The following is a 10,934-nucleotide window of genomic DNA, read 5'->3' as shown; positions in this document are numbered from 1 at the left end:
GATGGAATATATTACATTGGTACTTTCACAATTGGTTATCCATTTGGAAAATTTTATTTAGCTTTCTCCATAACCTCATTAAAACCTAACTTCCTGCAGATGGGGTCAAGGGCAAAATGAAAAACAGGCCCCTAAGGCTTTTAGAAGAAAATACAGTAAGACATTAAAAATATTGGAATTGCGATGGATTTCTCATTATAATACAAACCTAGAAGTGACAAGGGAGATAATCTGTATATTTGACTGCACATGAATTATACATTATATATTGTTAAACAGATGAAAGAAAACAAATGTACCACCTATGAAAAACAAAGCATTAATCATTAAATACATTAGAATTCCTACAAATCAGCAAGAAAAGACAATTCAGTAGAAAAATGAGCAAAGGACTTGAAGAAGCAATTGACACATCCACACATACTCATATACACAAATGTAGATGTCAACATCATTAGTATTTGGCAAACAACTAAATGAATGATAATCAGAGGCCAGCAAGGAGCTACAGTTAGAGCCTACTGCATAACAGACTACCCTAAAACTTAGCAATTTAAAACAACATTTATTACTTTATACTTTGTGTGGTTAGAAATCTGGGAAGTGCTTGACTGTGTGTTTCCAAATTGAAGTCTCTCATGAGGTTGTAGTCAAACCATTGGCTGGGGCTGAATGATCCACTTCTAAGTTCACTTGTGGTGAATGTAGGTCCTTCGGTTCCTTGCAAGTTGTTGGACTGAGGGTCTCTTCCCCTTGCCATGACACATGGGTCTTTCCAAAGGGCAACATGGCATCTTGATTCCCCCAGACTGGAAGGGAAGGAGAGACTAATATGAAAGTCACAGTCTTTTTATAATGTCCCATCACTAAGATACTTTGTTAAAAGTGAATCAGAAAGTTCAGTCTGGAAATAAGGGGAAAGAATCATGTCAGTGTGTGAATATCAGGATATAGGTTCTCATAATCTTAGTTGGAAAATAGGCTAGTGGAATTATTTCAGAGAGCAGTGTGGTGTTATCTACTGAAGCTCCAAAGGCAAAAACACTGAACCCCAAATCCTGAAATCCCTCTTTAAAAATCTATTCTTTTTACCTTTTTATATTTATTTATTTTTATTTTAATATTATCTTTTTTTGCTTCAAGTTTTTATTTCAACTCTACTTAGTTAATATATAGTGTAATATTGGTTTCCAAAGTATAATTTAGGGATTCATCACTTACATACAATATCTGGTGCTCATCCCAACAAATCTGCTCCTTAATATCACCCATTTAACCCTTCCTCCACCCACCTCCCCTCTAGCAATCCTTGGTTCTCTCTAGTTAATAGTCTCTTACACTTTGCCTCCCTTTTTGCCCCTCTTCCCCTATGTTCATATGATTTGTTTCTTAAATTCCACATATGAGTGAAATCCTAAGGTATTTATCTTTCTCAGACTTATTTCACTTAGCAAAATACATTTTAGCTCCATCCACATTGTTGCACATGGCAAGAGTTCATTCTTTTTGATGACTAATATTCAATTGTGCATATATCTATCACATCTTCTGTATACAGTCATCAGTCAATGTGTATTTGGGCTCTTTCCATAATTTGGCTATTGTTGATAATGCTACTATAAATATCAGAATGCATTTGTCCCTTTGAATCAGTATATTTTTATCCTTTGGGGAACTACCTAGCAGTGCAATTATTGGATCATAGAGTAGTTCTATTTTTAATATAAATCTATTCTATAGATCTATTTACAAATGTTTGAAAATAACATGCATAAGAATGTTCATTGAATAAAATACATTAGTGAAAATGAGAAACAGCCTAAATTTTCAATTATGCGTAAACAAATTATGGTATCTGTAGAGTTTGGTGCAAATTAGAATGAGGTAGAGTTATGTACTGGCAAGGAAAGTCTTTAAGCCATATTGTAAAGTGATAAAAAATAAGTTACAGAACCATGTGTTGACTCCCGTGGAATCTCATTATGTAAATTATAAACAAAGGCAAAATTAAAAATAAATTTAAAAATAAAAATGAGTTTTTGCATGCGCGTATTCAGAAATGGAATATTTTGCTTTATAAGCTCATAAGTTTGAAATTTTTTTAAAGACAAAGTGTATCAGTTAAATAACTTTTAAAAATTACCTACTCCTGTAAGTACTCTTTTATTTTAAAAACAATGATATAACTGATAACACTTTTAGTTTAATTGGATCCTAAAAACTTGGCATGCCTTTGCATCAAATAAACATTATGCAAACCATAGATATTTTTCTTTTATTGACTAGATATCAGTTACAAATCATAGAATCTGAGATTATGTCTCATATCTACTGTAAGCTTAAATTCAAGTACTGTAAAAAATATGTTGCAGACAGTTGTAGATATTATCAGGTCAAGTCATGTTTTTATGACAATCTCTGTAGGAAGATAAGCTGATGGAAGATTAAACATGGAAGAGCAGCTCAATGGATTTTTCTTCTGATTAAAAAACAACAAAAACAAAACAAAGAAGGAAGCCAGCCAAGTTGAAGTTTTTAGTATGGCAGCAGTTATATACTCCCTCTTCTCTTGACTATTACATTTACTATTTGGATTTCTGTTTTGTGATAATATTCCAAATTAAATAACTTTATTCAAATATAAACCCGAATCCCACAAATTGTAGGTATATAGTATGATGCAGTTTCACAAAAGTGAACACATACTGTGACTTTGAATCAAAAGAGATTGAACATTACCAGTATTGAAGAGAGCCCGTCATGCACCCTGTCAGTCACTACTAACCACATCATTCCACTGGAAAGTACAATCCTGATTTCTAACATACTACAGTTAAGATTTATATGGATGGAGCCATTCTAAATGCATTGCATTGCCTGTCTTCTTTTTCTCATTATTTTGTTTGTGAGATTCCCTCCTGTTGTATACAGCAACAGTTTACCCATGCTATTACAGTGAATGGACAAGTTAGTTTTTTTTTTTTTTTTTTTTCAATTTGTTGGCATTCACAATGATGCCATGATCATTTTTGATCTTGTCTTTTGGTCTTGTATATATATATATATATATACACACACATATATATATACACATATATACACATATATATATATATACATTTTTGTTGAGTACATAGGTAAATAGAGTATGCATATGTTGTACTAGTAGATATTTCCAAATAATTTCTAAAGTGATTCACTAAATTACACTCACATCACTGCTGAGGTTCCAAATGCTTCACATCCTCTCAACACTTTTTACCGGAAGTTTGTTTTTATTTGTTTTTAAGCTTTTCTATGGAGTACTAAATGTATTTTAATTGGTTTTTATTTACATTTCCTGGATCATCAATGGAATTGAACATCTTTTAACAGTTATTGACTTTTAACAGTTATTTTAGTGTTTTGAAGGGCTTGATCAGGTCTTTTGACTTTTTTTTTCCTATTTTTGTGATATATATCCCTCATATTGATTTGTAGGAGTTCTTTATGTATATTGTCCATGAATTCTTTGTCAGACTAATATTACAAACATCTTCTTCCACTATGTTAGGAGGCCAAGGTTAGAAGGTGATTATTTGCTATTTTCAAGGATAATCCTAAGCTCAAGTATATGTTCTGCTTGTATGTCTTCATCCTCTTGTAATAAATGTTAAATAAGCCCAACCCATCTGTACTCATTAAGATAAATTTATTTTTGTTTCCCCACTATATATTTAAATCCACTAATTAAGGCTGCTTTTATTCCTACCCTCAGTCTCTGAAGCAAGATAGATCAAGTCCCTGTGACTTTTTTGATTCCTCTTGGTTAAAATCTTAAAAACACATTCAAAAGCAGCTATTATTATTAGCTAATTAATTTTTCCAATCTTAAAGTCAACTTAGACTCTGAACTTCATCTTATATTCTATCTTCCCTCTTTATCTGGGTCCTTCCTTTGGGTAGCTGTGAGTATGCTGTGTGTTTTTACCCACAGCTTTTCCATATAATGTTGCTCCTTCTTCACCCTGTGACTGTAGTATAGGACTCTATCAGGGTCAGAGTCCAGGAAAGAAGAGAGGTAAATAGGATAAGAATTTTTTTTCATGCCGTGCAATATGGTTGGGGGCTTTAGTTCTCTGGGTCTGTCAGGAATATAGCATTGACTCTCCCCTGGATCCTTCCATAGGTTTTCAGATGCTCTTATTAGACCAAATTCATTATCCTTAGACTTGGCACTGCACTTTTCCCACCTGGATGCTACTATCTCAGCCCTGTTTGTTTTTTGATAATTCTTTCTGTGCAGATGCTCTTAGAGTACCATGCTTTAGATAAATAGCTACAATCTCTTATCTTTACTAAGGTTCACTGTAACCTACTCCCAAACCTAGAGGATGCATGGCAGCTTCTGTGAGTAGTCTTGGTGAAGTTCTCTCTTGACTTCAGGTGAAAATAGAAGCACTATTCCTTCCTCCTACCTTCCCCATTGGATTGAGGAGGCTTCATTGTCAACACAGTTTTGCCCAAATCCTTCTTATGAATTTTTGACATTTCTAGCACCTTTTGTTTTTTAAATTTTTAAAAATATTTTATTTATTTATTTATTTATTTATTTATTTATTTATTTATTTATTTGAGAGACAGAGGGAGAGAGCAAGCATGAGCAGGGGTAAGGGCAGAGGGAGAAGCAGACTCCCTGCTGAGCAGGGAGACCAATGCAGGGCCCCATCCCAAAACCCTGGGATCATGACCTGAGCTGAGGGCAGAAGTTCAACCAACTGAGCCACTCAGGCACCCCTCTAACATCTTTTTATTCACTAGATATTCATGAGTTACCATATTGATTTTGGGAATCCATTTTGAGATTTTTGCTTTATAGATTCTTTCACAGTATGCTTAAGTATCAATCATCATTTATATCATGGCTCCTAAGTTGAAACTAGCAAATAATATCTTATTCTTTCACTCATTTATTTATTCACTTATTCATTCATTTATGTATGCATACGTTCAACAAATATTATTTACTATGTGCTAAGCTCTACTTTTGACACTGTGGCTAGAGTAAAGAAAAGAGAAATATCGGAATTCTTGCCTTTCTTCTAGAGTGAGGAGACACACAATAAGATTACATATAAGTTAAGGGCACTTGGGTGGCTCAGTGGTTGAGGCATCTGCTTTTGGCTCAGGTCATGATCCCAGGGTCTTAGGATTGAGTCCCAGATCAGGCTCCCCGCAGGGACCCTGCTTCTACCTCTGCCTATGTCTCTGCATCTCTCATGAATAAATAAATAAAATCTTTAAAATAATAATTACATGTAAATTATATTATACATTTGAACATGGCAAGTAAATGCAGAGAACTAAAGCAGAGAAGAAAAATAAAAGGGGGGTGGGGATATAGAGATAAGTATAAATGCAGTGGTCAAGGAAGGTCTCACTGAAGCAAATAATCTGAGGGAAGATTTCTATGCAGAGAGTGTTCCAGACAGATGAACAGAGGTGGAAGCATGCTTGGCTTGTGTGAGGGACATATGGTAGCCAGTGGATGGAATAGCATGTCAGAAAGCATAGAATCACTGGAGGTCTAGAGTGCAAGAGAGTTGACTGCTGTACTTACCCTCCATCCCACTGCCCTTGAGGAACAAAGGAAAGCTTTTGAAGGATTAGAAGAGAGGAGTGACTGTTGACTCAAAGTTTCTAAATGATCATTCTGCTTTTATATAGACCTAGACTGTAAGGAAGATGAATATAGAAGCAAAGAGACTAGTTAGAAAGCTACTGCAATATTCCAGGCAAGAGGTGATGGTGGATTGGGTTAGGGAATAGCAGCTGAAGTAGTAAAATAGGTCAGGTTAAAGATATATTTTGAAAGTTGGTATGAGAGAATTTGCTGACAGATTTTATGTGGGATATGAGAGAAAGAGAGAAGGTAAAGGTAATGTTAAGATTTTTTGGAAAAAAAAAAGAAAGATTTTTGATACAAGCAACTGGAAGAGTTAATTATAATTAATGGATGTAAGGGGAGGGATAGATTGGCAGAGGCTGGGAGAAGCTAGTGAACAAGGCCAACGGTTCATTTTCATTTCTTCACATGTTTAAATTAGCCTACATAGATATCTTATTGAAGGTGTTGAGCAGGCTGTTAGATACATGAATCTGGAGTTCAGAAGTTTAGTGGAGAGGTCTATACTCAAGATATTAATTAGAGAGTCATCAGAGTATTCATGACAGAATTGGATCATCCAGGAAGGGAATATAAATAGAGAAGAGAAGAGATTTATTTAGAGACTGAGTCAAAGTTACACAGAAGATTAGAACCATGAGAAGGAGCCAGCAAACTGACTATATAGGAGTGACTAACAAATAAGAGGAAAACAAGAAGAATTTAGTCCAGGAAGCCAACAGAATGTGTTTAAGGATGAGGCGATGAGCACTTGGGTCAAATGTGCTGGTTGGTGTAATAAGATCAGAACTGAATTTTGATCATTGAATTTAACAGCGTAGAGGTCACTGACGACCTTGAAGAGGGGACTTTTAGTGAAGTGATGAAAAGCCTGTTTGGATTAAATAAAAGAGAAAATGGGGCAAATTAAAAATTTCAGTTATAGACAATTCAACACAAGTTTTGCTATAAATTAAAAAAAATAGGATAATAGAGAAAGGGAACTGGAGTCAAGAGTGGATTTTTAGAAAGCCTGAGTTTGTATCTTGATCCAATCATCTAATAAAGAGAGAAATGCTGATCCAGGCAAGTTGTGCTGGAGCCATGTCTTTGTGAGGAAGAGATAGGATGTAAGTCAATGCTTAAAAGGCAAATTTGCTAGAACCACCATGGGAAAAGAGCAGTTCAAGAAACTGAGCCTAGGTTATGGGAAGATGCATCTACATGGATATTGAAATGTGCTGGATATGATATAGGCGCAGTGTTGGAGTGTGTTCCCTCAGCCTGACCTAAAACGATGAGGGTGGATGAGATGAATCATGGGTTGGCAGATGGCTAAAGCAAGGAAAGAATATGAATAGTATGGTTAAAGGATTGGAGCTCAGGTTTCACTAATTCAGAGGCCTTTGAGCAGGATTTTAGAGCAAGAATATGAAAGGGAAATGTAGAGAAGAATTTGGGAATGCAGTTTCTCCTCTTGAGGAATCATGAATTCTAGAGGGCACAGTTGAACAGGGTTCCAGAGTCGGGGAGAGATTGGTGAACAGGAAAGAGTATAGGATGTCATAGGAGGATAAGAGCATAGAGATGACTGGGGGGCACCTAGGATTCCTAGGCCTCTGATGGTCCCTGGCCTAAAACACAATAAGGAGCATAATGAGATCAGTTGTAGTGACTCAAAGCTGATGGGTAAGCTGTGACTTTGAGTGTTGGGTGGGAATGTGGGGATTCCTCCCTCTTCTTAAAGTAGGCTTAAGGGCTCATGCATAAGTCTCACTCTGAGCTCAAAACTTCTTTATGACCCTTACTAATAGAGGGTAGGAGTCTATTTCTAGTTCTCATTCTCATACAGATTTTTAAAAACATTATATTGACTTGCAATTAGCTGTTTGTAGAGTGTATGTGCTAAAAACAAAACAGATCATTTTGGCTTTGGTTCAATGTCATTGTTTTGGTCATTTGATCAGTTTAATAATATGACCATATAATCTCTCTTTGCTTTGTAACTCTGTTAAATGGAGAGGAATAATTAGATGAAGTTTAACATAAGACATAGACTTAGCTCATTTTTAGGGGTGCTGTGAAATATGGAGGAAGGATTTTTCAAGAACAATTGTGTCATTTATTCTGATTAATATAGGGATCAATAAAGGAAAATGTATAGTTTTGGCCCGAGGCAAGGGGAACTCCAAAGGAGAGGTGTAAAGAAGAGGTGATATAGAGATTATTTAGTTCCAGAAGCTCTTCTGACAATATTTCTTAAGATCTTTATCAATTGGAGTCCAATTTTTTATTTTAAAAATAAGTCCTCTTCTATAGCATTGGCTTAGATTTGAGGCTGGGGGAAACTCAGCCTTATCTTGTGCATTCTGTTAGCATTTTCCTGTAGCATTTGCTTTCAGACCTCAGAACTGATGCCCAAATGGACAGTTCTGACAGGTGGCTCCTCAGAGAGTCCTCTTCCCTGTGCTTCTCATTCAGTAGAAGTGATAGCCTGAGATGGGATAAAAGAACCTGGCAAACAAGAGATAGATTAAACTCACTAGGTGTCAATAATAGATTATGTCAGAGTCACGAAGAGAGTTGGGGAAAATAATTTGAGAAGATATACCAGGGATGAACGTGAGCAATCAGTTTTGTTGGTCTGTTTCTTCAGTGTGAAATTTCCCATCAGGCGTCAGAGAACCGATATTCTTAGACTTATTAGTAATTCTCAGTTATTAAGGAATTAAATTCTGATAAGGTAATAAGGTCTGATTGGCATTTGCCTCCTCTGATTTCTTCCTCAGCCTGTTCAGATCATACACGAGTGCACACACACACACCCCTACCTTTCTTATTTTTTATTTCCTGGATTTCAATCACTGCCAACAGCAGTACAGTCTGATTTATATGTGCTGTAACTGCCTACTTCTTATTAATTTATTCAAGAAATATTTATGGAGTATCTTTTATGCCCAGGTACTATTCTAGGCACTGGTGATTTAGCAGTTAAACAGGATGGTTAAAGTCCCTGATCTTATAGAGGCATCTATTCTAGTGAGTGTGTTGACGAGAGGGGAGTAGAAACAATAAATATATAAGTAAATAATATGCAGACTTGGCATATTAATAACAGGAAATCCAAATTTTAATATTTCTGCCTATGAATCACATAGAATCATGCACCTGTGCTTGAAATATATGGGATCACACAACGAGGAAGAACCGTAAAGACATGCGACTTAAAATATTGCTCTCACTTCATTAGAAGGAAATTTGAGACGGAGGTGGTGATCATAAATTGTATAAAGTCAAACTGAAATAGGGAACTTAGCAATTACTATTAAGCCAAATCAATATTTAATTTCAATTTAAAGAGTATTTTACTCCCCACTAACAACTGAAAACTTGGCCAAACCCTTCCAATTACCCAACTACCTAAACCATGTGAAAACTCAAATCCTACGGACCAACATTGTTTCCTTTTAGCCTAATTTTTGGTTATTCTGTGATGACCATATTCCTGCCTTCATGCTTTTAAAGACCTCACTCTCTTTGTTCCACTTTTTAATTCTACTGGTTGGACACAGGTCAAATCTAAATTCCATGCCTGCTGTCTTTTACAGCCAAAAAATGTACAGAAATCTGAAGGTTTCTCAGATTAGGAATAGGTTTGGGGTACACTGACTTCTAGTCAGAGCCCATTGCAATGTGGAAGGATGTTTTAGGATCAGACCATGGAGTCTAAACCAAGAGCCTCTTGTACTGTACCTTTTCTTTCAGCAGTTACCTCTAAACTACTCACATCTGAGATTATAGAGGGCAGCTGATTTCAAGAAATCACTGCTCCTGTCAACTAATTCTGTCCTCACCCTAACCCACTTCAGGGGAATGAAATGTGTTTGTCTATTTCTGACCCGGACAGGCTTCCTCTCAAGTCCTCTCAGCATTTTCAGCTTCTTTATTCAAATATTTGCCAGACAAAAGAATTTTCCTCTTAGAATTTTATCATTTCTCTGGTCAAAGCATCAAGGCAAAATTAGGACTATCACCCATTCTCCACAGCACTGACTCTCCACTTATTACAAGAATTACAGTTTCCCGAATCAGTTTGTTTGTTTGTTTGTTTAAAGTGACTGGAAGTTCAGTCATAATAGCTAAGCTTTCTTTGGGGTATCTTATTTGCATATACAGATGGATTGACATTAAAAAAGGAGAAGGTCAAGTTCAGAGAACTTGTACTATATTCATGTGGAGCCATGTACCAATATTTCCAGAAAATTTTATATTTCCTCTAACATTTTTAGAATTGGGGTATTTCTCTGACTTTCTTAATAGTTGTAATTCATTTTATCATATCCAAAGTAAAGATACAGGATATATATGGAGGATCACAGCACCTAAATACATCTAGAAAAAACAGAACACACAAACACACCCCCACTGGTGTGGTTAAGATCTCAGAAGAGCATCACTAGTATCCTCTATTATTTTTATACATTGCTTGAAAAATAAATCATAAGAAAAACTGGAGTATTATTGAATGAATGCTAGATGAAGATTTCCCATATATTCCTAAAAAGACTAAAAAACATTTTTGTTTTCAGATGAAGTCTCAAATCTCCTTCATTTCCTTAAGAAAAAATATGCCATTTGCCAAATACCAATGTACACACACTTAGGCAGACTTATTTCCTTTTTAGTTCTACCAAACACATAAGATTTCATATAAGGAATACTGAAATTAAAAAGGTGTAAGGGAAAGTAGAAGATGAAGAAGGGAAACAAACTAACAAATCAAGGGAAGTGAAGTAGAGTAGGGATTAAGCTCATCGTGAATTATCCCCCAGAGTCCTCCCCACCATGGGGGAAACACAACTTCGGCTACATGCTTTCTTACAATCCTGCACAGAGAGAACCCAATTCGCTTATAATACGGTTTTACAATGGGTAACTAAAAGCAGAGGAGGAGAATGACAATTATTAATACTTACGGGAGAAATATTTTTTCTGAGAGTCATTGTAAGTCAGATGATGTGTAATTTTGCCAAAGACCTCCCTCTTAGCATCGTTAGAGTAGATGCGGAAATGGACCAGCCAGATGGTTCTTTTAAAGGTTAGCAATGCAGATCAAGGCTATCACTTCCCTGTGCCGCTCTGTAGGGGCCCAGAGTTGGGGTTCCAGGAAGGACTGTCCTCAAATGTTGATGAGCATTAGAAACAACCAAGTAACTCATCATGTGCACCTACCAAGGCTCTACCAGCCTGGGAGATTCTTACTTAAGGAATTCTTACCTGACATTCTTAC

At 35.9% G+C, this 10,934-nt stretch overlaps 1 long non-coding RNA gene across 2 annotated transcripts; it reads right to left on the bottom strand.

Moving 5' to 3' along the window:
* Positions 1–545: 545 nt before the first annotated feature.
* On the bottom strand, positions 546–10,934 carry LOC119869561. Of its 2 annotated transcripts, XR_005371088.1 has the most exons (3): positions 10,621–10,934; positions 8,049–8,158; positions 546–809 (listed from the first exon to the last, which is right to left on the bottom strand). It is a non-coding gene; the product is annotated as an uncharacterized LOC119869561 (long non-coding RNA). The 2 variants fall into 2 exon arrangements; XR_005371089.1 differs by lacking the exon at positions 8,049–8,158 and having other exon boundaries at positions 10,621–10,930.

Source organism: Canis lupus, chromosome 16 (genome assembly GCF_011100685.1).
Source record: "Canis lupus familiaris isolate Mischka breed German Shepherd chromosome 16, alternate assembly UU_Cfam_GSD_1.0, whole genome shotgun sequence".
Taxonomy (NCBI): domain Eukaryota; kingdom Metazoa; phylum Chordata; class Mammalia; order Carnivora; family Canidae; genus Canis; species Canis lupus.
This window is presented reverse-complemented; position numbering and strand designations above follow the sequence as displayed.